A 26,956-nucleotide genomic window follows, 5' to 3' on the forward strand; every position below is an offset into this window, starting at 1 on the left:
AGAAATAACATAGTCACACCTGAAATGCAAAATTTCTTTTGTAGGAGTGTGTAACAGAAGGTGATGCAAGAAATTAGCTGGTCTAGCAGAGACAGCTCTTCACACTGTGAGCAGAGGGAACCAGCAAAAGGGGAGTAACAGGATTTGTTTTTCTTAGATGTGATGAAAAAACAGATTGGTTTTTCTCTGTTCTACTTCAAATTTATGACACAAATTTTGCTCTGAGGTTTGAAATAGAATTCCATAAGCCTTAATGAGTGAAGCTGTCAGAAATGGCCCTCAGATGTGGACAAATTTCCTGTACCCCAGAAATGAAAAAGAAGAAATTACCAGAAATGAGTAGATTTCCCTCTCAAGTAAAAGATGGAGTATCCATCATTCACTTATTAAATATATGAATTATGAAATATGGAAATTTCGGACTAGAAATGCATGGCGGACTGTCGATGTGGACTGTGCTTGCAGTGCATGTTTATAGTTCCAGTTATTCTGTGGTTTAAAGTTGTTGTGTCCATGCTGGGAAAGATTCAATCAATTTATACGGAAGTTGTCCACCAACTTGGATATGTAAGTTCTGGAATTCTGGAACTTCTGGAATTTACTGCATTTTTACTATAATACATTAAAACAGAAAAGTTTGTGGTCAATCTGATGTTTAAAAGTCAGTAGTTAGGTTGTGAAAATCATATTTCTGCAATTGTAGGTTTTTTGGTGGGTGAACAAAGAGGTGGGACTTCCTATCATTTACCTGCAGAACCTTTGATTTACAAAGCATATTATTTCATATTTCATGATGGACCTTTGAAAATTCTTTTCATTGTGTTAACATGTGACTTTAAAAGGAGCACTTGCCTTTAAACAATTTGGTATGTTAAATATAACTTTATCTGGAAAAGCTGGAGGAATTTGGAAAATCAGGCGTCTATTGCTTAAAGGTGAGCAAGAGAAAACACTCTCAGTTCTGCTTTCTAAAAGAGCTTTCTTAAGGACATAGTTATAAGAGGCCTAAAATAATGCTCTCAAATAAAAATCATCTTTCTTCTCTTCTTTGAGTTGTCTTTGGTCAATAACAATGTAGAGAAGAGTTGCAGGTTTTTGACTTTTTAGTGTTTGGGAGAGTTGCTTACTGGCCATGGCCATTATGATGTTTTGATTTTACATATAATTTTTTATGAACTCCATACTGATAAGCTCTTTTGTGTCATTGATCATTGAAAATAATTTGAATTTAGTTAGATTTTTTTTCTGCAGGTTCAGAAGTTCTTATGTTCTTTTTTTGATCCATAGTATATCTTTACAATGCAGACAGCATTGATGGAGGATGAAGACGACGGTTGAATGAATGAGAGACCTAGAAAGAAATCTCTCAAAATCTTGTATTGAGTCTTGTCTCCATGTGCTGGTAATGGCACAGCTGAAGTCACACCATCAGAAACAACTGGATACTCCATATCCTATCTGAGAAAGTGCACCCTGATCATGCTACCCAGGAGGAATCCCATAACCTTTCAGGGAAAGTATTCATGTTTCTATATATTCAGTCATGATGTCTCAGAACTGAGATATGAAAGCATAAATAAATACTCTGAGCATCACTGGAAGTCTCAGCAAGCAGCAGCACAACAAAACCTCAAGTCTCTTGACCCAAAAGAGCAGTGAGACTTATGCATGTTTTATTCTTTGTGGCTACTGCTTGGGACTTGGAATTGGGCTGGATACCCTGTGGTGCAGCTTTCACAGGGGAGAAACAACTGTCTCTTTTCTCTTGACATTGGGTTAGTGGATGAGTTCAGCTGAGGAGGTTGGGCAATCACCCAAATTGGAGCAGAGATATAAATATTAGCCAAGTTTTCTCACAGGACGTCCATAGAATTAAAAATTGGCTTCCTTGATTGGTCTCAGAGCCTGACAGAGCTTGGCAGACCTATCTATTTTCTCAGGCATTAAATGAGCATGGCTTGGATTATCCCCTTAAATATTTTCTTTCTTTTTAGTGAAGTATAGAAATTGGGGAATGATTAAAAAAAAAAAAAAAAAAAAAAAAGGAAAGAAAATGGAAAGTTTGCATCCTGAATCCATATTTATTGTAGAAGAAAGGGATACGAAAGATCTCAAAAGGTCACCTACTTAGTTTTCCTATCCCCAGGCAGGATTAATGATACATGAAGTGGAGTTCCCACGCTGTGGTGCACTGCTGATACATGAATCCCTTAAAAGTGAATGTAGTAATGCTGCAGAGAGTTACAACATTCTGGGGCAAATCTTCAGCACACTATTTTCAGGAGATCATTTGGAACAGGCTTGCTGAGCCTTCAGCCAAGGGAGGGAGGCCTGACTGAGGCTGTTCAGCCTCGAAGGATAGCGAGAGCAGCTCAGTGCTGGATGCACCAGGATGATGTTCCTGTTGTTCTGCTGGGCTTTCTGCCCGTGACAACTTTCCTGACTGGCCTCTCTTAGCAAGAGCTGTAGCTACAGTCCATACAGTCTCATCCACTCTGGCTAAATTTATCCATATCCATTCTCTGGTGCTGAATCCTGGAGTGGATTAGGATCACTGTCATTATTCTACTCTGCCACCCCTCACACCTAAGTGGTCATTTGCAGGACAGCTGCCTATTGATTGCAACAGAGGTCCATTCAGACTCCAAAAACATGCACAAAAGAGAGAAAAGAAGATTGTTTGGGAAGCCAAAACGTGTTCAGAGACCATTTTAATAACTTATTAGAAAATGTAGCTGAGTTCCTGGGCCTGGGTACATTCCTTGTTGGAACTGAGTTTAATTCAATAGTTTTAGTCCTCACACTATAGATGCAGCCCCTCCATATCCCTTTCTTGAAGAATTCCTTTATTCGTGATCTCTCTGCATGAAGTAATCTTTTCATCTTGGCCCTCCCTGCTTGTGGCTTTTCACTTGAGATGTAGAACCATTTCTCCAGGAGTTTTACACAATCTGGTCTATGCCTTTGTGTCCAGTTTGCCATAAGGCTCAGAAGACCTGTGCTACAAAGAGATTCATGCAAGCAGTTTTTGCAGATGGTGTAATTGAGTGCTAGTCACTTGGATGCTGATGATTTCCTGCTGTGACCTTTAATCTGTTCATAGAACCTGCTTTGGAAACACCTTAGTCCTATAGTCTGCATTTACCTCAAGGTTGCTAGGGCAAGGACAACAAAGGTGAAGTAAAAAAGAATGTTTTTTGGGACACTGTGTTGCCTTTGTTAGTCAAGTAAAGAGGACAGAAGAGGAATTGAGAAAGACAGATTTTGTGGGATGGGGATGTGGAATGAGGTCTGATGAAAGGATGTAGGAGGTGATAGAGTAATAGCAAGTCTTGTGGCTAGACAGCAATTCATATCACCCACTGAGAAGGGTGGCCAGGAAGGCAGTTTGTGCAGTACTGGAGATAACATACAAAGCTGCTGGACCTTCAGGGTGCTGGTGGCCCATGTTGATGCCAGAGTGAAGCCTTGGGTCTTGTTCAAAGAAGCAGGCTCTGCTATCAGTATGCATTATGTTATCATGTGCCATCCATGCACAGGATGACACTACCACAGATCTCTTACTAAAATAAAGAAGCTGACCAAAACACACGTTTTGAAAAGTAGTTGCGCTGTGCCTGAAAGCCTTATCTCTTCTCAGGAAAATAAGGTATCTTATGGACATTCAAGCTTTTTTGTATCTGCTGAAAGAGGCAGATTAGGGAACAGAGACACTGCCAAGACCTTGCCTTGGCCTGACAGAGACAAATATTTCCTTTGGACAAAAACCTGAAAGCTGATAGCTTTCATCCCTGTGAAGAGATCATCCACAGGTAAACAATTTATAAAGGCACAGTACACCATGCTGATACCTTAGTATGACATTAAGATTGAAGATTTATGATCTTAGCTTTTGATAAAGACAATTGTAGTGAATATTTTGTGAAGAAATATAAGGTAGCTGTGCTCATGACTATTGTCATTGTCATTGTCATGTCTTCCCTTCCACAGTGCAGTGCTGAGTTTTCACACCTGTTACAGGAGTAGAAAGAGCTATGCCAAGGGATGATGCCTTTTACATACTTCTCCTGTGAGACACAAAACTAGCAGAAGCAGAGATGATTTTGACTAGCACTTGAATGACCCTGAAATTGTGTCCTTCTGTTTCACTGGCTCTTTCCATAGCCTGCATCTCGTGATTTGCCAGAGCATTTTGGCGACCTGTTCTCCCATTTAGTTTAACACATTGCTGTTCAGAAGACAAGTTATCCTCCATGAACTGCAATATCTCTGCTATTATAAAACACTTTAATTAATGGATGATGAAATGTTAACACTGAAATGTAATATATAATAATTCCTTCTTCTGAATTTCTGAGCCACAGCAGATTGCATCAGGTTTTATGATGTCCTCAAGGTAGTAAAGTATTTGTGGGCATATAAAGAGAAGTTCTTTTCTAAATCTTGTATCAGCTGATTTAGAGGAAGAAATCTGCATTTAAAATACTATAACTGTTGAGTGTATGGGTACAGAATCTACAAGCTTGTGAATGGTCCTTCTGACACTGTCACCAATGGCCAGGGAATTCATGTGCTCAGAAATGGCATCACAGTTCTCATATTGGCCCACTTCCTGCTTTGCTTCTCTTTTATCACTATGCGTCTTGAAGAGAGCTGGCACTTCCTGGATTCTCAGGCAAATAAATAATGAATATGTCTTCATTTAACAACTGAGATCTTTATCTCTGCATGTTAGCAATATTTCAGTACCTTCAGAAGAACTGTGTGCTAACAGAAAACCTTGAGAGGGAGGAATAGCTTTATTATATATGTGTCTGGAATGTGAGCATATGGTACAGATAAATATTTTTAACATAGAATGTATTCTTATGTTAAACTCTGACCCACGCTCTAATGATGGTATTGTAATCTGTCTAGTCCAGGTTGCTGTTAGGGAAGAATGCATTTAAATGTATGGATAAAATTTCATTACTAAAACAACATTCTGGAGTTTCACCTGGGACTGTGAATTATATTTTTGGAGTAACTAAGAATATCACCAACACACCACTGAACCTACCTTTTGCTCCAGACACAAGAAAAATGTTTTTAATGTTTTTGTCTTTCACATGAAAGGAAATTGACAATTAGTTATTACAGAAAAAGTCAATTATTACAAGAAGAGAGTTAATAAACAACTGAATTGTGGCTGGAAACTTCTATTATGAATTTCGTATCAAATAACAGTACCACTTTGCCTTTTAAAAAAATGTTCTGTAGAGTTTAAGGGAAAATTGCGAAATTAACCACTTTAACCCAGTTGATTAGAGTCTTTAACCACCAACTGAAAATGAATTTGTATTTTTCTTGCAGTTCTAGGGTAGACTCAAATGAGAATACCATATTATTTGTGTTTCAAAAACCCTCTGTTGCAGAGGTCTGAATAGACCACAAGAGTCTACCAAGGGCTTCTCCTCAATGTTTCTCTTCCCTTCTTCCACTAGTTATCCCTTTGGTCACTCTTCATCATAGTTCAGTCATGGTAGAGATGGGAAGAAGGGAAATGACCTTGGCATCAGTCAGTGATTTTAAAAAATACCATCACAGGAAGTAGATGCCTGTATTCCACAAAAGACTCCCAGCCTGAAGCCCAAATCCTTCAATCCTTCACCTTCATATGGGAAACTCTTTCACCTCTGTGGACTCACTATAATACCTTGGCACATGTGAGGAAAAAGAAATCAATGTTTTGAAAAAGATTTCCTTTGCTGGAAAATGTGTAATAAGATGCTGCCAATAGCTCAGCTGCACAAGCACTGGGAGCACAGTCCTGAATATCTTCTGAAAGCACACAAACCTTTTGCTCAGCACTTGTGGAGCTGAGCTCCTGCAGAAATCTGGGTATGAGATGTCAGGGGAGAGAACAGGACTAATCTACTTGGTGCTATGAATGCAACCTTTGCCTCCTGATTAAAAATCTTTGGATATCTATCAGGTTTGGATTCCTTCTGTCCACTAAAATCCCAACAAACTAGTCTTTTAGTGAAAATTTTGCTAGGAGGAAACTTTCACCTCTATGAACACAGTCTTGAGTGTTAAGTGTAAACTAGAGTTAAACAGGCAAAGCTTGAGCCACAGATCAAAAATATGTTTTTTGTAGTTTTTTTTTTTATTTACTACTGGGTTTTTTTATTACTTTTTTTTTTAAATTGACTACTTTTTTTATTTACTTTATTTTTTTTTTTTTTTGAAGCTCATTATATGCTCAGCTACTAGGAAGTTATGGCTGAGAATCTTGAAATAAGAAATTGGTTTGTCCCCTGTTCCAGCTGAGGGAACTCTCAGCAGTGGTGACTGAAGTAAAATGTGACCAGACAGTTTGGGAATTGGAGAATATGTAAACCAAACACTTCATAATGGCAGCTGTACACTTCTTCCAGCAAAGTTATGCTATAGGTGAGCCAGGCTATAGTGGTAGATAGGTGATTTCTGTCATGGAGGATGCATGAAAGACACAGGACTTTTCCAGGTGGAAATCCTGCAAGCTTATCTGTAACCCTGTCTCTCACAAAATATTTTTATGTATACATTGAGTATGATATACTATAGTATATGCATCTTCTTTTCAATATGCATCTTCTTATAGGCTAATTAGGCTTACTCTATTCCTCAACATCCCTGGGTTCAGTTGGAAATGGATGCCTGAATTTCCTTGAAGATCTGATCTTTTGCTGTCTTAATGACATCTTTATAGACTTAGAAGAAAGATATTAATTTTATATGTGAGAAATTGAATTTTCAGCTAGATTTACCCATATTCTTTACATTTCAGGAAAACGTTCATTTTTCTCACTAGTTTAATTTTTGGAAGCTAATAAAAAGAATAGAATTTTGGAAAATTTACCTGTTGCTTACCTCACAGCTATGATATCAGAGTAGTGTGTAACAAAAATTTCTTTGGAGGTGAGAGTATTTAATTTCCTGCTTTATTTTGTTTTGTTTTTCTTTGCCAAAATCTTCAGACATAGGAGTTATAGTGTAACACCATATCATTTAAGTGCTCTGAGATCAAATAATTGCTTTCCTGCTATTGTGATGGCAATAAGCAATTTCTTATAATTGTATATATGTCATGTGGAATAATGGATTCATTATTTTTGTATTTGAGGTGAGAGTATAACTTTTCAAGACTGACTACTTTAAACAAAAGAAGGAAGATAATCTAGGTGGGACTGAGATGTCCTTGACTTGCCTGGAAAAGCTTCTCTGTTAAATTTCTGTATCAGGAATCAGCCTGTAGATGTCCCCCAACACACATTGTGCTACATCCAGTGTTCAGTTCTGTTGAAAGCAGCTATCACATTTATAAATTACCAACAATCCAAGTTAAAGAGAGACAGAGGAAAAGCTGCTCAGGAATGACTGTTCTGTGGGAGGACAGCTGAGGTAATGACAGACTGAAGAACATCTCAGACCAAGAGAAACACAAGCTAAACATGAGCTGATAAAAAGAAATAGAAATGAGTCTTATAGAAGTCTTATATAATGATAGAAGAAAGATATAGAAATGATAAATTTTTCTCCAGCTTAGTGAGCCAGAACTGACCTTAGTAATGTTAATATATGACAAAATGAATGCTTTGCATCCATGAAGTGACATCTTTTCTTTGACAAAACCAGCAGGTTAAGGGGAGAAAATATAGCTCAGTCCAAAATCATCCTGATGAAATAAGGAATTTTGGTGACCTTTTCCTGTGTTTAGCTAATGTAATTGACTGCTTAATAGTGCTTCCATCAGTGGTGGACGTGGCCCTATAACCTACAGTGACCTGGATAAACTCTGCATATGGTTTGTAACAATGTTTGTTTCACCAATTTGCAACCTGTTGTCTTCAATCAACAATTGATTTCTTCTCACAGAAGACTTTGACAAATGGTTTCTATTTGTTTCTGTCTAAACCCATATGCACATGCAACCAAGCACATTTGCCAAAGAGCATCCATTTCTCACAATTTATTATTTGCTCTGTTGTCATTTTGGTTGCTAACCTTCTGTTTTCAAAGCTATCCAGGGAGGACTTGAAAGAATATAGACAGCACAAATAATGAAGAGTCAAAGCAGACACTCAGTGACTTTTAGCTGGGAAATTTTATAGCACTTAGATTCTACCCTCATGCTGCTCTAACACAGATCACAGCACAGTAAGAAATGGAAAGGCAGCAGCATCCAGCTTGCATATGAATGACAGTACTATAACCAGGCCTTAAAGCCTCCAGCAGTGGATTCTCCCAAGCCTCCCTCCAGACAAGCTACTCTGATATTTGGTTATTTCATTTTCTGAGAAACTTCCTCAATAAGCTACTCTGATATTTGATTATTTCATTTTCTGAGAAATTTCCTCAATTTTCTTTCCTTCATCTTCTTTTCCATTTTTTTTTTTTTTTTCTGGGCATAGCTAATAGCAACATCTCTACTTAAATAATTATTTCTATTGTATCAATGACCTACACACTAGAAGACTACAATGTTCCACTCTTTCTCTTCCATCTTCCTCTTCATTAAGCTGCACAATCCTGTTTCTTACATCCCTTCCTCAGTGAAGACCTTTTCAAGACATCATTTACCATTTCCCTCCAGAGTCTTCCAGGTGTTATACATTTTTCGGGAAGGAACATAGTGATATTATCTTGTGACTAGCTTGCTATTTAGCAAAATACACATAATTTTTTTGGTAGAGCTGTTAGATAGCATCTTGGTTTGTTTTCCCCATTATTTCTACCTAAATTGAAATGTTTTGATGACAAATAACAATTACAGATATGCTAAATACGATTTTCAATATTTTTCCATCCACTTTTAAATACTTTGTTTCTACACAACCTCTGAGATTTTTGAATCAATGACATTTTTCTGTATAATGGTGGAAAAAATCCTTAAAGAAAATAAGTAAAAATGAGTATAAAGATTTGACTTGATGATGGTCTTTTTCTACCCTAATGTTTCTCTGTTTCTAATATTCTTTATTTCAGTAGGACTTTAAACACTGTTAGGGAGGGATTTTAGTTGACTGTTACTCATCTGCTATTAATCAGAATGACTTTCCCAAAGTCACACAGGAAGAATTTTGATGTAACTAATGCAGTACAGAAGTGGAGATTGCATTCGGACCAACAGGGAAAAATAATGAAGTCCTGGAATAACTAAAATATTCACTCAAGAAACATTTAAAATATGATACAGTAAAGTATTTCTAAAAAATCAATTTTTCATGGATAAGCAGTAAGTTTTCTTCTTCCATACTACTTAATGTATAAAAGACATGTTAAAAATTTATTTCTTGTAGTTTTAAAGGAATTTAAAAAAAAAAAAAAAAAAAAGTACTGACTGAAAGAAGTGTGTATCAGATCCTATGTCTGTAACACTGTAACAGAGTTCTGCAGTAAGCAGTTTTTCATTCCATGGATGATCTAAGGTGAATAAATTTCTTCAAGTATATTGCTTCTGGCCAGTAAAAGGATGTGTAATTTAGCTCTTTCACTTGTAGAGCGAGCCCCAGTCTAAAGGAATGTAAAAAATTGCATCTGAGCTTTCAAGAAACAAGTTGCACACAGGGGACTTACTGTGAAGGAGCTGTTGAAATGTAAGGTGCTAAGACTTTTATAACAAGGTAACCACATACACTGAGCCTTTAGTATGATTGATTGTGTTTTTGGTTTGGGGTTTTTGGGTGTTTGGGGTTTTTTTTGTTTGTTTGTTTTGGAGGTTTTTGGGGGGGGGGGTTGGATTTTTTTGTGGTTTTACTTTTCTCTGGAGTTTTTTTGCCTTTGCAGTGGTGATGTATTTTGCTCTGTTTTCTGACACAAACCTGCAGACAAATTGTAGGGGGCAGGAAAGAGACAATTTGAACTGCTGACTGCTTCAGTGAGACTGAGGGTCCATGGAACATCTCGTATTTCATCAAACCTCCAGCAGCCAACTAGTGAGATTGAGGAGATCAAGTGAGAGTCAGGTCTGGGTAAGCAGTACCATTAGTAAGTAAAAATTATGAGTCAAGGGCTAAGCAGTACGTTTTCTGTAGACCTACCCCATTAAATAATTTTCTCAAAGCAAGAGCAGGTGTATGAGAGTTGTGTCTGATTAAGATTGGTTATACATATGTTAATCAAGGACAGAGGCAAGCTTCACACCAGGATGATGTACCTTAGCAAGCCAGCTTACTCAGTGAAGTCAGAAAAGCTGTGATAATTCCATGAATTTCAGGCTTTCACTGTACCTTTTGTGTTTTCCTAATGCTCTTTTGCCACACACCCATAGAAAAGTTATTCCCAGTGCCATAGTCAAAGGTACATTAATTAACTAAACTAATATACTTCTTTTCTTGACACTCTAGGGTTTACATATTTCATTCTCCTGAGACAGTGGACAAAAAGAAGTAAATATATGCCTTTTTAAATTTTAAAATACTTTTATATACATATATTTCTCACTGTATCTGTGAGTTATTCCTGGCTTCCACTTGTTTCTGTCTTTTGCAGGGTGAGGAGAAGTTGACCTCAGTATTGGAAATTTTCTTTCCAGGGTTGTGTCAGGACATGAAAGAAGCCAATTTCTTTCGCTGACCCCAATCATACACAAAAATAACAGATGTCTCAATATGCTGAGGTCAGGCACTAAGGGGAGCTGAGGAGGACAGATGTTGCATCAATAGAGCTTTCATTCTTGTGAACTGATTTGGAGTAAAAGGTTGTTTTCTGGCCTGTTTTTATTCCTAATTTAATCAAATTATATTGAACTAGAGCTCCTGATATCAAGTCTAGTTATTTGCATTTATTTAGGAACTAATTTAGAAAAACACAGATTTAGCTTTAAATGTATAGATATTTTTCCATAGGGAATTTCTCTGAGGAAACATCATGTACTTTATTCAGGAAATGAGCCCCTGTCTGTATAAAAAAGTGGGGCCAAAATATCTACTTTAGATGTATGCATTTAAATGACATATGTAAAAAAATGTACAGTCATTATGGAACCAAAGTATGATATTAGTTTTGATTGAGTAAATGGACCCAAGGATCACAAAGGTGTCAACTTGATCAAGTCATTGTAAAGCAGTCATGTATCTATGAGATATTTGAGTATAGAGACCCTGAATCACCGCGGCTAAACATGTGAGCTTCTGAAGCTGAAAGTTTAGGAAACAGACTGATTGTGTAAAGTTAATTTATTTGAGCCTTTTTTTTTGTCAGCAATATTGGTCAAGGCCTCTTACTCTGATTAGTCTTAATTATTAATAGAGAAAAGCAGACTGTTTCTGCTGAAGATTTCTACACATCACTCTGAAGCAGAGGGTTGATTTTAGTCTTTTGCTCTCTTTGATAAAAAGTAGAAGAGGAGGGAGGAGAGGTTTGGTAGTATCAGGTAAAGGTAGCTGGAGTTTCTCCCAGTCCTGGGAGCCAAAGCAGCTGTTTATTTGTGTGGATGATCAGAGCCACTAGGGCAGCCTGTCTCAGTCCCGCAGCTAAGGCTGCAACCTGGTATGTCCAGCTGGGCTCCCACTGCCTCTCCTGAGATGAACTTCCGGGGCTGCTCTACAGAGTGAGTGCAGGGAGCCATGGAAGGAAAAATAAAAAAAAAAAAAAAAAAAAAGAAAAAGGGAGAGAAAAAGGCTGGGATGGGAGGAGTGGTAGTATGTGGTACAGGTTGCTGTAAAGAGGATTGGAAGGAAGATGGTGCCAATGCAGTGGCATGCTTTTGGAGAGAAGAGACTGGTGTATGATCCCCAATCTCTCCTGAGGTGGATGATTCTGAGATGCTGTGGTCCTACATGTGGTCAAGTGTTGATCAGGGGTATTGTTGTCTGCCATTTCTGGGATACACTGGCTGTGCACACTCTCTACAGAACCTAGGACACTAACATTCAGAGTGTAGTAAGAAAAATTTTGATCAAATCATAAATTCAAAAGCAGGACCAAGGACTTAATTCAGAAAAGTGTAGTTCTCTTGAATGGGTTTTGCTCTTAAAGTCTGCCTTAAGGTATGAGTTGAGTAAATATTTTTCAAAACCATAGTTAGGATTAGTATTAATAGTATTAATTAGTATTAGTATTAGTATTAATTAATAGTATTAATTAGTATAATTAATCGAGAAATATTAGTTAACATTGGAAAGTTTATTACATTCATGGTCTATTGCTGTACCAAATTCAGATGCACAAAAGCTCAATTACACCCAAAGAACATGTTGAATCCTTGTTGAGCAGGAGGATGTGGTTCACACTTCACTTCCCAATCCTGATTGTTTGTTACCAGGATCTGTTTCATTCTCATTCATCCCCAAGAGAAGATCTGTGTGCTTGTCATCTTCCTATGTATGTTGGTTTCCTTTCACAAACAACCTGGGGTTGTGGACAGGGAGGAATCTGTGGTATGCTCTGATATCTTCCCAGACAGAGTATTCTGAGGACCAGGGGTGTGGGTGCACCCATCCTGCATCCTCTCCATAGCCAGGATCTCTGCATGGAGAGCAGCACTGATATCACTGTGGAGAGTAGATCTTGGCAGCATCTTCAGGATGTCAAAAGTCGGGTTTCTGTTGTGCTATAGGAAACATCTACAAAAAGGAGACAAGAAGTGAAAAACCTGTGATTGTACAAGATCTGTTATCTCCATTTTTTACAATGGTGATCTAGGAGAGAGGTATATTAATTAATTTAAATGGTATTGTTCATTATGATAAAATTACACAACTTTGCTGTCTGCTTTCTATAAACATTACACTAAAGATCGTGAGGGGAAGCTGAGATGTAAACAGTACTTTTTGACATAAACATTCACTAAGAGTCTTGCTCTTTTTTCCTAAAGACTCCACACCAGCACTTGATTGCAAACTTAAATTGTTTGAAGAGTGGGTTTAACATTTTTCAGTACAGATAAACAACATACTTCAAAGTAAACACTGTTATGTGACACATGCAACCTTAGAAATATACCATTTTAATCATTACTGATGACATTGCTTGTTTATCCTTGGTATAGCATCATTAACTGAAGTGAAATTACCTTTGATTTTACTCATGTAATTGGGCAAATTTAAATTCTTACTTTCTAATATGTAAACAACTAAATTTCATGTGTCTCTTATAAACATAGGAGGTGTTATTAAATGCCATTACTGACTTCATGTCGAGTTCATGAGCAAACTGAAAATTTTGCTTATGTGCAAAATGAGAAGGTAGTTTGGGTCTCTCTCTCTCTCTCTCTCTCTCTGAAATGATTCCTTCTCCAACAAGAAATATCTCTCAATTATGTTTTTGCCTTAATCTAAGCTACGATTCTTCTGACTGTGAAGATACTTGTGTATCCTTTATGTCTGGGAGTGTGCAGCCCTCTAATGATGTAAACCACTTTCACTGCTATGTCTGGAAGAAATGGTATCAACCACATACCATGTCTTGTGCCTCTGTCCTCCTGCTCCTCTCTCCTAAAGCGGTTTTTCATGACAAGTGTTGCAAAACAGAAGCCAGTGGGAAACGTGCTTCTGGGCTAAATAACTCTGTGAAGCAGAAAGTTAGAACCAGAGAACAAAAGGTTAGTTTTCTTGTCGAAAAGATAACAGCTTGAACCTCTCTCTCTTTTCTCTCTCCACATTAGAAAAGGGTGCACTAGTGAGGTTAGGTCAGCACACACATGTTTTAAATTAGTGGTTTATAAACAAGGAAGTGACAATTATTCGTTATGATTATTTGTCAAATAATCACATCTGTACCTAATTACCATGTATATGACAGTGTTTGCATTTCTTGGTAAGCTGAATTCAGTGAGAACAGCTTAGATGGTAAATTGTGAGCCCACATTTAATGGGTACAAATATTTTAACACAGTATACACTGTGTTAAAAGTTATAAATAAAAGTGCCATATAGCTCTAATCAGTCTCACTCCTTATCTTTCACTTGCAAAGTTTATGAAACATAGCAATGAATCTTACATACTCTCTGTGATGTGGGTTTCTCTCATTCTTAAAGACTTCTTATCAGATAAATTTCAGTCTTATTGTGTTATTACCAAATAGTGGTCTCTCTTTGTTAACACATACATAGCCTCACTATACTCTGGCCAGGCTAACATTTTCAATATTCATCTTATTTATATACATTTTTTCTTCTATCTTTGCATGTAGCACATTCCTTTAGAAACACAGGCTTTCACCAATGGTTTACCTTCCAAGATAAGATTTTTTAAGGTGTCACAAACTCAGCTTTGGAATACCAAATAAAAAAATCTTTCAATGTTCATTTGAATAAAGATAGAGGCTTTTCTTTGACATTCTTCCCCTTCAGAAATTCTTATCTCAGATTCCATTCAAAAGTGTATTTGGGGAAAGGGAAATTATAAGTATGTCTTTACATGAGTGTTTGTTCGCCCCAGAGGTGTTTGTGCTGTCATCTCTTAAAGTGCTTGAGTTTAGGAGTCACTCAGGGTCCAGAAAAACATAACACATGCTTGAATTATTCCAGGGCTTTGGATTGGATTCTTGGAGTATGTGTGATGTTGTCTTGCCTGCTCTGAAAGAATGCTTTCCCAGCTGTGTCGGGGTTTTAACACCCCGTTATGTCATTCTTCTCTGTCTTACAGCGAGCAGGGTAAGATGTGTATCACCATCCTGTTTGTGGTCAAAGAGCATGTCTGTGACAAATATAGACAGATTGGGAGACATTGTGGGAATCCTTGGCTGCAGGAATGCCTCCATGGTTTACGCTTGTCTTACCCGGCCGTGTTTCTGTGTGTGGTCATGCTTTGGCAGGCACACTGCCTTACATGTGGAGAAGTTTGGGGTGTTCTTTTGCAGCCCATCCACATAGTCTGCTTCTAGGATGTTTAAATTAACTCATTCAAGGACAAAAATTTGGCCTTTTTGTCCTAGACCTCACTGTCTAAACTCTCTCTAACCCAGGGCTGTGAGCTGTGGCCAAGTGGGCAGCAACATATTACAGCAGCTGTGTCTGCAGCAGGGCCCTGTGCACGGAGCTTCTCCACAGTTTCTCTTTGGGACAGGCCATGAGACAGAGACCTCAAAATCAAACATTGGGTAATGTAGCAATGGGAATAGCTACAGGAGGAAAAAAAAATGTTTAGCACAATTCCTTGTGTATTTGTGGAACTAGTGACCAGCCACAGAGAGGTGTGATGTTACTCCACTGTAACAGCATTACCCTACTTACATTGTATTATGATTTCCCTGGTCCTTTTAAAGTAAGATGAAACACAAAGAGACAATCCCACTTACTCCAGTGTCCAAGGGAATAAAACAAGCATTTATCCTTCGTCAACACAGGGTCAAGTTCTAGTTTAAATATTTGGCTCCTAAATCACCACATTTCTGGTGGCGCTATGTCAGCCTCAAAATTAAAATTGGGAAATTCTAACCTCACAGTTGCACCTTGCTGCTCAGCAAAGTGGATTCAAACCACCTAAGGCAGAAATGAATCTAAAATCCTGTTTTCCAGTTTCCTGAGGATATGCTTTCCTGAGTTTGCTTTCAGGCTATCATTTCTCTTTGTGTTTCTCTGTGCGCACTTTGCAGTGAAAGAGGATGAGCTTTGGATTAGACTCAGATCTGTCCAAGGGAGCTGGGAGCTTAAGCATACCTATTGGACTGTTCTCTTGTGGCAGTTTAGATTTAAATTAAGTATCTTCCACCAGGACACAGACATGATTCCCAGTGCAAAGCACTTCATAGTCTGTTTTAAAGAACTCTCCGTTATAGTCCCAAAAGATGTTATTGAATAACTTGAGGTACACGAAGTGATATGAATCCTGGGAGTTGTATGCATGAATGTTTTGATCTTAGATGAAAGTTATGTGATCTGAAAACATTCACAGACCAGCAGAAACAGAATCTCCTTTTTCAGGAAAAACAAACTGATGTATAAGATGGAAAAGTTTCACACTAAGAGCAATATGGAAGGATGAAATTAGTGTAGTATTAATCAGATTTCTTCACAAGATTTGCATTACTCTAATATTTAAAATTAAGACCTCTAATCTATTAGGGAGGAGGAACAACACATTGCCTACTCTTGTTTCTTTGAATACATACCAAGAATATAGTCACTTTGGTGACAGCTAGTGTTAATCAGTCAGCAAATGACACCTGAAGACAGAACTACAGAGGAAAGGTAAAACAATGTTATCATGATGGAATTCAATATGAGCAGCTGCTTGTAGTGTCTTGTTGACTATATTTAAATGTCACATTTTTTTCTAAATGATAGATGGATTTTATTTAGTGAATGAATAACAGAAAATATGTGAAATTCTACCACTTCCTATCTTGTCACATATGAAACAATTAATCACAAGGTCAAAATTTGTTAGATACATAGATTTAAAATATTGTGAATGAATTAAAACAAATTGCTTCATATAAGTAAATATATAATGTCAGACTAAATTCTCAAAGGTGAAATTAATCTGAGTCAAGATATCTAAAAGAAAATTTAAACAGAAAATTGTGATTCATATCTGAAAATGCTGAAGAAAACTACTGAATTCCTCAGAAACCAAAGACTGGAAAAAAATTCCATGCTGATCAAAAAATTCAAATCATAAACGTAACAACCTGGACCAGAGTAAAAATTGAATAATCTAAATTTGATTTTACAGCAATGGACATAAATGACAAGATAGGAATTGGAAACAATTATTCTTAGTGAAACTTGAATACCTTTGTGATCCCTGAATTGAAAAACACAGCATACTTTTGAAATTAAATGAAAAAAATAATTATTAGCCTGGCAAAGTAAAGTAGAACCATGAAGAATTTTCATTTGGTGTTAGAAACAGGGAAAATTGCAATACTAATGTTGGATTAAATAACAATGTAGAAAATTTGAAAGTGTTATTTCAATAATTATTCATTTTTAGGATAAAACAATAGGATTGCATTACATAATTTTACACATGTGCTTTCTGCTAAGTGGAATCTTAGCCAGATATCATAAGGTAATTGCTAAATTTAGGTATTTTTAAATTACTGGCTCCAATAAACTGTGTCCAAGAGATTTAAAAGCTATAGCTTGGGAGCTGTCTTATTTATTTTTAGTAAACCAGGGAATATTGAAAAAAATCCAAACTAAGCTAATGTCAAGCCAAAATTGAGATATGAAAAAATCTGAATAATTCATAGACCTGTCATCATAACTTTGATAAATGATGGTATGGTAATCAATTAATAAAGAATCAAGAGAGAGTCAGTAAAATTAACAATAGTCAGCATGGGCTTGTAGAACTAGTCATATTAAGATTACATAATCCCTTTGGTCCATAGACAGAATATTAATGACATACTATATTGAATGTGCTATTAAATACTTGAATTAATATACCTTTGTGGTTTCATTTCAGAAATCAGAGTGTTACAAATTATACATTTTGAATGGACTAAACTCTGAGAGTATGTGAATGTAAACTGGGGTTTATTAATGGCATAGAAGAGGAAGAAGCTGTGTTAAAATGTATTTTTTTAAAGGTTGCTTGGTCTTGGACTTAAACAAATTATCATAAATGAAAAAACATAAAATTGCTACAGATTTTAGCTATATAATTCCACATTTAGGTGAGAAATAAAGCAATTGACTGAAGTAATTGTGGATTGCCCTACAAATAGAGACAACCTATGGGATGCAAATCAATTCATGGCAAAACGAGAAATTTTTACTTGCTGGAACTAAAAGAGTAGGTTATAGTTAAAATAATATTGATGACTTATTAAAATAGAAAAGGCTATAGTGAGCTCGATAAGGACAGTCAGTTCACTGTAAATTTTTGAAGATTTTCCTTCACTGAAGATGTTAGTAAAATATTTGTCTTTTATATCAAGTTAAATATTAAGAAAGACTCGGTACATGATGTACAAATTAGTATTTCTTGCCTCTGCAGTTCTCGAAGAGATCCAGATTTATTTGTAATTTATGTAACTTAAGAAAAAGTATTGAAGTATTAAATGAAGTTTCAAAAAATTCAGAAGGTAATTAATTGTTAGAAAATTATGCTTTATTACAAAGTGTTGATAAATACCCTGTTTATCAAGGAGAAGATTTCAGGTTGAATGAGCACTGTTTCTATGTATTCTGTAAGAGCTCCATTTCACAGGTGGATGACTGTAGTGTAACAGAAAAACTTAAAAGGATGGAACTCATTTGAAAAAAAAATTCACTTTAAAATAATATGTCAATACTTACTTATGAGTAGCATGAGACATTGAGTATTTATAGGTATGAATAAAAACATGCTAATGTAATGTGACATAGACAAGGAATACGGAAGTAATATGAAAATAATATGAGAAAAGTTGAGGAATAATGGGAAATTCACACTTTATAAAAAAATTATCTCTGTATCTCTGGAAATTTTGAAATTATTCTTTTTCATCAGAAAATTTCCATTACAATATGCCTTCCTGAAGTCATGTGGCTGAGGCTGTGTAGGAGCCCATTCTTCACAGGCATTGCAACCTGTGTTTGCATCTAGGACTTGGTGAAGGGAAGGTCTTGGTAAAGGTAACCAAATCAGAAATCAGTTGTCTTCTCTCAAGACAGAACTAGACTTTCTAGCTGAAAGTTACCGATGCTTATCAACAAAGCTATGGGGCTCTTCAGTGGTAACACACAACTCTAAAATGCCTGCTAGGATTCCTGTTTAAATACGGTCTTATTCTTTATGACTTGAACTTCAACTGTAAGTTCTCTAAGATGAAAAATGCCAATTCTTGATAGCATTATAATTTTAGTTACAAATTCTCCATAAATATAAGTCCTTACAACTGAATTTGTGCATTATGCAACCTTGTTTTCTTCATGTTTATGCAACCTTGTCCTGTGACTGTGGTCCGAGCATATTTGCACTACAAACATTTTCTGATGTGTCCCAGTTTTTCCCCTGCTTGTCATATATGTGGTCTGATGACAAAAAGGGCATAAGATTTAGTTTCTGAAAGACCTCTTGAGTATTTTAAAACTTTCACTTTGGTACAGTGGTTGTCATTACAAAATGGTACCTAATATATCACTCACTCCCTATTCTTCCAACAGAAAATATCTGTGTATTTATTGGCAGATGGCGAATTGCTAATTGCTCCCAATAGCACTTACTTTATGTAATGCAATTTTAGGGCCAAAATTTGCCCTTAGATCAACTTTCCTTCAGTGGTTTTGAGCCTGTAGTTGGCTTCTAACACCCAACACCCTTTTAAAGTTAAATGCCATGCCTATCTTTGGAGGTCTCTTTTAATCTTGGCAGTTAAAAAGTTATGCTCTGTCTTGGTACGTTTGTGCACCAGTCACTTCAGGAATCATAAGTAAACAAGACCCTTACTTCAACAATTCAGTCTTGAAAGATAGGTGGATTAAGACATTTTCAAGAGACAGATTCAGAATGACCTTTTTTGAAGGAGAGTTCAATTAAAACCTCAAAAACTCAACAAAGAAAAAGACAGCTGAGAAGATTTATAACTATAGATAAAGTAAAAGCAGACGTAATGAGAAGGCGGTGAGTACTTACAAGGCCTCATATTAGAAGAAAAAAAGAAGTGTAATCAAGAATCAAGTTTGAGATTGAAACAAACTGAATGTACATCTCTTCACAGCTTTCTACTTAATCTGTGGAGCTCATTGCCATGAGGTATGCAGCATGCCAGAAGTATAAATGGTTCAAAAAGCTACTAGGTACAATCATAAGTTCATGGAGTGTAATGAAATGTGAATGAAAGATTGCAACCTCTGGCTCAGGATTTCCCTAAATCACAGACTGCCAGCATCTGGAAGGATTTGCCATGGGGACTATCATGTTTTCCTCATTCAATTTTTATTCCTATTTTCTGAAACAACTGCTACTGGCAGTGTCAGAGACAAGATCTCAGACTAGAAGAATCTTTAGTCCAACCCATCACAACCATGTTTATAGGAGCTCAAGCACTGGTTTTTTTCCCCCTAAGAAACAGCACTTTTTCCAAGAAACAAGTTACCAGACTGTACTTTGTTGCACCTGAGACATCCCATGCTAAACAGTAAAAAATCATTAACTCTGACAAGACACCTAAAAAAAGGTCAAGAGTAGTTCAAAGTAAGAACCTTATCTCTGACTTATTTTTCTTTTATCAATTCTGATTAAATCATTAATGGTTCTTTTAAAGTAAAAGTATTTGTAATATTATATCACATGAAGTCTGTCTTCATGTTGGATTTGTGTTGTCACTGTTGATTTATGTGCTTTTAATATATTAGTTTTAAATTTTCTGGAATGTTAATCAAGTCTTTAATGTAGCTTGAAATGTGTTCTTTCAATGTTTTTCAATCCAATTTAAATAATTTAATGATTTAATAATTTCATCCATAATGAATTCATAACATTTATTTTAGGAGTTGTCTTGACTAGATACACTTCAGTATTTTAGGTGGGAAAAGTACAACAAAATACTTTAGACATTTGAATGTAATTTTTTTAAAGTCACAAGTTCTGAAATTAATTACTTTGTCTCAAAAATAAAACTAAGTGCCCTGTACTTGCTTTCATTTCTGTAGGTACAGGCTTGCCATTTATTCTCATTCACAAAAATGAAACACTTTATTTCTCCATAATGCAGCACATACTTTTCCAGTGAAACTTACTCATGTTGTTAACAATCCCTCTTCAGTACTCCACGGGGTAGCAAATGTGTGCACACATGCACACACTTAGAGGACAGTATATACATTACTTCTGGCTATAAATAAAACTAACAAAAAAGGTTCAACTAAGCACAAAAGAAGATAAATAAAATAAAAGTGATATGGATGCTCAAGATTTTAATGCCCAGGATTTCCTGGAACAACAGAGGGCAATTTCCTCCTCCACTCACATATGAGTGGGGCAAACAAAATCAGCTGTAGGTGTGTGCTGGGGCTGAGATGCAGCTGATTTTCTCCACAGCAGTTCTCACAGCTCTGTGCTTTGCACTGGTATTGAGGAAGGCATTTGGGTGGTGCTGACACAGCACCAAGCCCCTCTTTCCAACATTCCCATCTCAGCAGCAGGCTGAGGGTGGGCAAAATCTTTAGAGTATTCTCAGCAATAGAAACTAGGAAAAAAGAGAAGGAAGTGGGAACATGCCTTATTTACTACTTACCTGGCTGAGCAACCTCTATGTATACTGAAACTTCCCAGGAATGGGTTGGACATGGCTTGCTGGTAGGAAGGAGAGAATAAAATCTTTTGTTTCCCTCTGCTTCTGTGTGTGTGACCTGTAATTTTTCTTTATTAAAATAGTATAATCTTGACCCAGAAGATTTTCCCATCTTACTTTGTCTCCACTCTGTCTTGCTTAGAAGGGATGTGATAGGGTGGCTCAGTGGGTGCCTGACGTCCAGCCAAGGTGAACCCACCACAAAGTCACTCTGATAAAAGATTTGGTAGATTCCCACATTACATCTCAAGCCATGCTACCACTAGTGGAAAGGAACAGAAAAACTGTCCTGCCTCTACTTAGAAGTCCACACTAGAGGATAAATTTTACTTAACATTCCACCTAAAATTATTTTTTCAGAGACCAACAATGGGAAATGTCCATTGTTTTCAGTACATCTTATGCTCCATTTGGCTTAATTACAACATTTAGAAAATACTATTACCTTTTTCCTTTTTTTTGATTCTTCTTGACCGTCACAAGCCTCAACATGCAAGTAATGGCTGTTTATGTCTGCAGAGCACTCTGGGAAGGTGAGAATTATGTTTTTGCTGATCTGCTATAACAATGAAGCAAAAGACTCTTGCCGTCTCCCTGTTCCTTGTATTAGCAAAAACTGTGGACAACTCTCCAACCTGTTCTAACAGCAAACTTCTAATTGTATCAGCATATTTATCAGAATTTAAATGGGTTGGAAGGAGGAAAGAAGAAAATATTAACTACCAGATTATTTTATGAAGAACAATATATTTTATGCCTGACTTAGCCAAAAGCAAGGATGAGAAAATAGCCCAAAACAGAAAAATGAGACAGTCAAAGATGGTGCTATGTTTGTGAGTGTCAGCTGCATGAAAATGTTAACAAACTAACTGTGTGGTTTTTAATCAGTTATCTGGTCTATCTCTTATCAAGCTACGTAGAAACAGGCAAAGGTTTACCAGTCTTTGGTAAACCAGCCTTATCTGACTGCCAATTTTGCTTTGCTTTTCTTACCCTTGAATTTACCATGTGCATTTGTTTGTCTCTAAAGCTTGCTAGAAAATCATTAACATGCCCATTTGTAGAATGAAACAAGGCTGAAGCACAGGTACCAGCAAGAAAAAGTGAATCCAAACACCATCTTCACTGTCAAGATAAGAATTTTCCTCTAGTTCTATGTCCGTGTGAGATTTCAGCCCTCAAAAACAACCAAATAAAGCAAATATTGGGACTTACTTACTTGGACTTGTGTCCACTTACTTGTACACGATCCCACCATCTTCATTACCTTCAAGTTGCCTACATTTAAGATTGCTTAGGTCTTTAATTTTAAAACTTTTATCTTTTATTTGTTTCCCATCCTGATCCAGTTTGTTTGTGAGGGAGTGCCATATTAAAACATCTGGGATTCGTCAAACTTGCTCTTTTTAACACAGGTTCAGTGCGATCAATCCCAGATGCTCAAGAACTAATGTTACATATAAACTGTTCCTAAGTTTTCGCCAAAATCATATTCATCTCCCCATACCTTAAAAGCAGAACTTCTTTAAATAGATATGATTTAGATTTAAATCATATTAAAAAACAAAACCAAAACAAAACCAAAATAAAACCAAAAAAGTATGAAAGAAAGGAAGGAGGCAAAAATTGCAAATGAACCTCATTTAAAATATATTTGAGTTAGCTTAGTTTTTGTGCCACTTTAGGCTGGATTTTCAGTGTTATCTGTCGTTAGAGTTCAGTAAAACTCCTTGTCATAAGTTCCTTCTTTCAGTTGCTAACATTTTGAGGCAACAGGATAACCAATTCAAACTAAAATCTTCCAAAGAGGTCTGGACCAATTCAGTTCAACTATTCCTGAGAACTAAGGCTGGGGAGGAGTGACATAATAGTTTTCCCATGAGAAAAATATCCTGGTGAACAGTTGTTAAAAATTCTCTTAAACAGAGTGAAATAGGACCCTGCGTTAGGTAGAGGAGAGAGGGAATACAAGGAACCCTGCAAGTTCTTTGGCCATTGCTATGAAGTTTTAGCTTGGCTTTAATATACTCAGTTACTATTGCTTGGGGAGCATTTTAAACTCCCTTTTGTTGTATGCATGTTTGGCACTGCCCAAGAAGCATCAGTTCATGTGTTTGCTGGTGCTAATGAACACAGAACTGTAGTGGGAATGTTCCAATTTCCAGGCATTTTAGTAGACATTTGATTGCATTTTGTTTATTCATGGAATAAAGTTGCCATTTGCATAAGTGTTGGACACATAATGTGTATCTGGTGTAATTTCTGCTTCCCTGCTTAGAACCAGATCTTGTTCATTAAGGATATTTTAAGCTGAAGAAAGCTCCAAAAGAAAAAAACCCCTAACTTATCCAAAGTAGATTTCTTCTCTTCATGAATGCAACAGTTTTAAAAGCTATTATTGAGTGATTTTCCAAGGTTAGAATTAAACAGAAACATTCCCTTAATCCAAAGGTAGTTCTGATTTTATAATGATATCAGTATTTCATTTTTAGTCTGGTTAAACCTCTTACTGATTCAACAGCCTGTATTACAATTTCCACAATTGGGAAAAGTTATTGACATTCAGGGGTAAAAGCAGATTCTTTCTGTGGGACTTCAGGGTGCATTCTTTTTTTTAGGTCTAATTTAAAATAATGATTTCTTTTAATGTAATACTTACAGGTCTTTTTAAAAAATGGTGTTCAGAAAGATGAAAGACAATTAGTAACAAAACCTCAGCCAATTCTCACAATTGGACTACCATGGTTGAACTGTGGTGAAAGAAAATAATTGCCCTCTCTTCAAAAGGTTTCTATTATAGCAAAGCATGCCAGAAAGAAACTCTTTTGTCATTGCTTATTTATGCTGTAAGATTATCAAGGAGCTTGACCCTTCAGCAGAAACCCGATTTTTAAACCTTTGCGAAGCTGTTAATGACACTTCTCTGAAGGAGACCAAGGAAGTAAACTTTGTAAGTCTATTATCAAATAAGATGCAGCTTTTTCAAAATTTCTGTACAAATCAAAATGCACAATGTTTGTGAGCTTATTTGGTATAATTACACAAAATTTTCCTCTAATGATTTTGTTGGGGGTGAGGAGAACAAAAGCAATATATTTGCTGCTAAACAAGCCTGACTTTTACCAGTTTGTAACAAAACTGTCTTACCTTCTCTTTAGACATGCCTCATCTGCCTGGCCTCAGCTGTCTAGCACTGAAACAAAACAGAATGTGTCATTTACTTTGGAAATTAAAATTTTTAGGACAGAGAATGTTCCTAGAATGGGAAAAGGTGGACTGTTTTCTCAGACTTTCAGATTCCCAGTGTAGCCAAGAAGTGTAAACCCACTTCTTTTATAAGAGGATTATATTGCAAAACTTTTTTTTTCAAGGTTCTCCCCCTCTAAAACTGACCACGGAAGCTATGGAGAAAGAGGCTGCTGAAAACAGGCAAGGCAGAGTTCCACACGACAGTTGTAATAAAAGTATTTATTAGGTTTTAATAAATCAAGAGCTTTTCTGGTTGTCCAGAAACACAAAATAAAAGTCAGTTTGTAACTTCTTCCTTCCACAATCAAATACGAATATATATTTTATTATAAAATACCAGGACTTGGTTGTTTAATACAGTATTGAGAATCAAGGAGAAGAGATGTCAGGTAAAAAGGTGAGATTGGAAAATTAAAATAATGAAAAAAGAGAAATATTCAAGAACTTGGAGAGGGGAGACAGGCCTGATAAAGGGGGGGATTTTTAAAGGAAAAGGTCAATTAAGTTGTTTAACATCTGTGACATGTCAAACACTTTTGAAAATGTTTTTGATTATTTTAAGATTTTGGAAAAATGAGTGAAGAAAAATGAATGAATGAAAAGGCAGAGCCAATTAATTTAAATCTGAGCATCTCTATAGCATGTTTTATGACATCAAATCTTTCCTCTGAGTCCTGGGAAACTGCATAAAATGATATGTATGTAAAAGAGAGAAAGAGGGAAATATAGTAGGAAAAAAGAAGAAATAGAGATTGTTCGAATCTTCAAGTCCAAACTTCCTTCCTTTTAGCCACTTTAACTGGACTTGAATAAAAAAGCAAAGAAGCAACTAAATAACGTATTAAATTCGTGATGAGTTGCATCTATGTCATCAAAGTTCTCCATTTGGCTCAGTATCTCTAAACTGCAGCTGGTCCTCATTAGTTTAAGAAGGATAAGAAGTAAATGTATGAGAAATGGATAGGCAGTCTTCTACACTTAGAAAACGAAACCTTTTCCCTCTCTGATGTGTCATTTAAATATTAAAAAAATTACAGGAGTTTTTGCAATTAAATAACTTAGTAATATTAAAAATAACTTTTTCATAGTCAGTATAACTCTTAAATGGAGAACTGACGTTGTTATATGCGATGAGACTGAAGTGTGAGTTAGATACAGTGTGCAAGTCTTTGCCTACCAATGACCTCTGGAACCTTTGCCTTAAGGAGCTAATACTTGGAGAGAGAATAATTGGTAACTGGTCTGCTTAAGTCTGACAATTCCTAGGCTACCTATACACTCTAATGCAAACATTTCTTGAACTCTGCATCCTAGAATGTATCAGACCATAAAGATTCAGTAATCAGATAAAGCTGGCAGCCACATTTCTTCAGGCTTCATACATCAAAGACAGAGACACCATTTTGAGTTATTTTAATGTCTGCTGAATAGAACATTTTGAATCTCCAGTTGAAAATAAATGTTTTGTGTCGCAAGTCTGTATCTAATCTGTCCTAAGCCTTTTGGCAGTCACTAAAGCCACTCTTTTACAGAAAAGAGGATGAATATGAAATAAATAACATATTCCAGCATGGAAAACAGTTACCAAGAGGCTGATTTTTCTTCTGTTTGCACTGGTGAAAAATTCATGTTTTGTCTCAGCGAGGTCATTTTAATCTAAACACAGCCATACACAGGCAGAAGAAACTGCACCTCTTTCCTGTTGTAAACCCAGTTCCCAGAGTCCATCTTGCTTTTATCTACCTGTGAGCATAAAGCCCACAAACAACCAACACAGATGACATTTGGTGCCAATCTGTCTCTCAACTGAAATTTGTTTGTAAGCCAATATGATATTTTTAAACATTGAGAAAATAATACCACAAAATTTAGACTCACCTTTTTTCAGATGGAATTAATCAAACTTTGAAGATACCTAAGATGGAAGAATCACAAATCAAGCATATAGGTGGAAAAGCTAGAATGCTGCCGAGGTCGTTCTTGTCATATTCGGTCAGTTGCTCACTCAGGAGTTTCCAATGTCACAGTAAAAAAAAAAAAATGTCACTGTAGAATGCAGAAAAGTGGGGAGATATTGGATTAAGGATTGAGAGGAGCAATGCCTTTCAATATAAGCTTCAGCTGATTGAACTTTGAACTTCAATCTTACCTCAATATGGGCCATGAGTGCTGAGAGAGCTGGCGAGCCCCATAACAAGGCTCTTATAGTCATCTGTAAAAAGTTGTGGCAATCAGGTGACTGAGGGCTGGAAGAAAACAAATGCCATCCTGCTCTCCAAAAAAGGGCAAGAGGGAAAAACCAGTGAGCTATGGACCAGTCAGCCTCACCTCAATCCCTGGGAAGGTGATGGAACACCTCATTCTGGAAGCCATCTTTATCTACATGGATGAAAAGAAGGTGATCAGAAGTAGTCAGCAGAGATTTACTAAAGGTAAATTAGGCTTGAACAGCCTGATTACCTTCTGCAACGAAACAACTGCCTCGGTGGATGAAAGGACACAATGGGT

The sequence above is a fragment of the Sylvia atricapilla genome, chromosome 1 (assembly GCF_009819655.1).
Source record: "Sylvia atricapilla isolate bSylAtr1 chromosome 1, bSylAtr1.pri, whole genome shotgun sequence".
In the NCBI taxonomy this organism is placed as follows: domain Eukaryota; kingdom Metazoa; phylum Chordata; class Aves; order Passeriformes; family Sylviidae; genus Sylvia; species Sylvia atricapilla.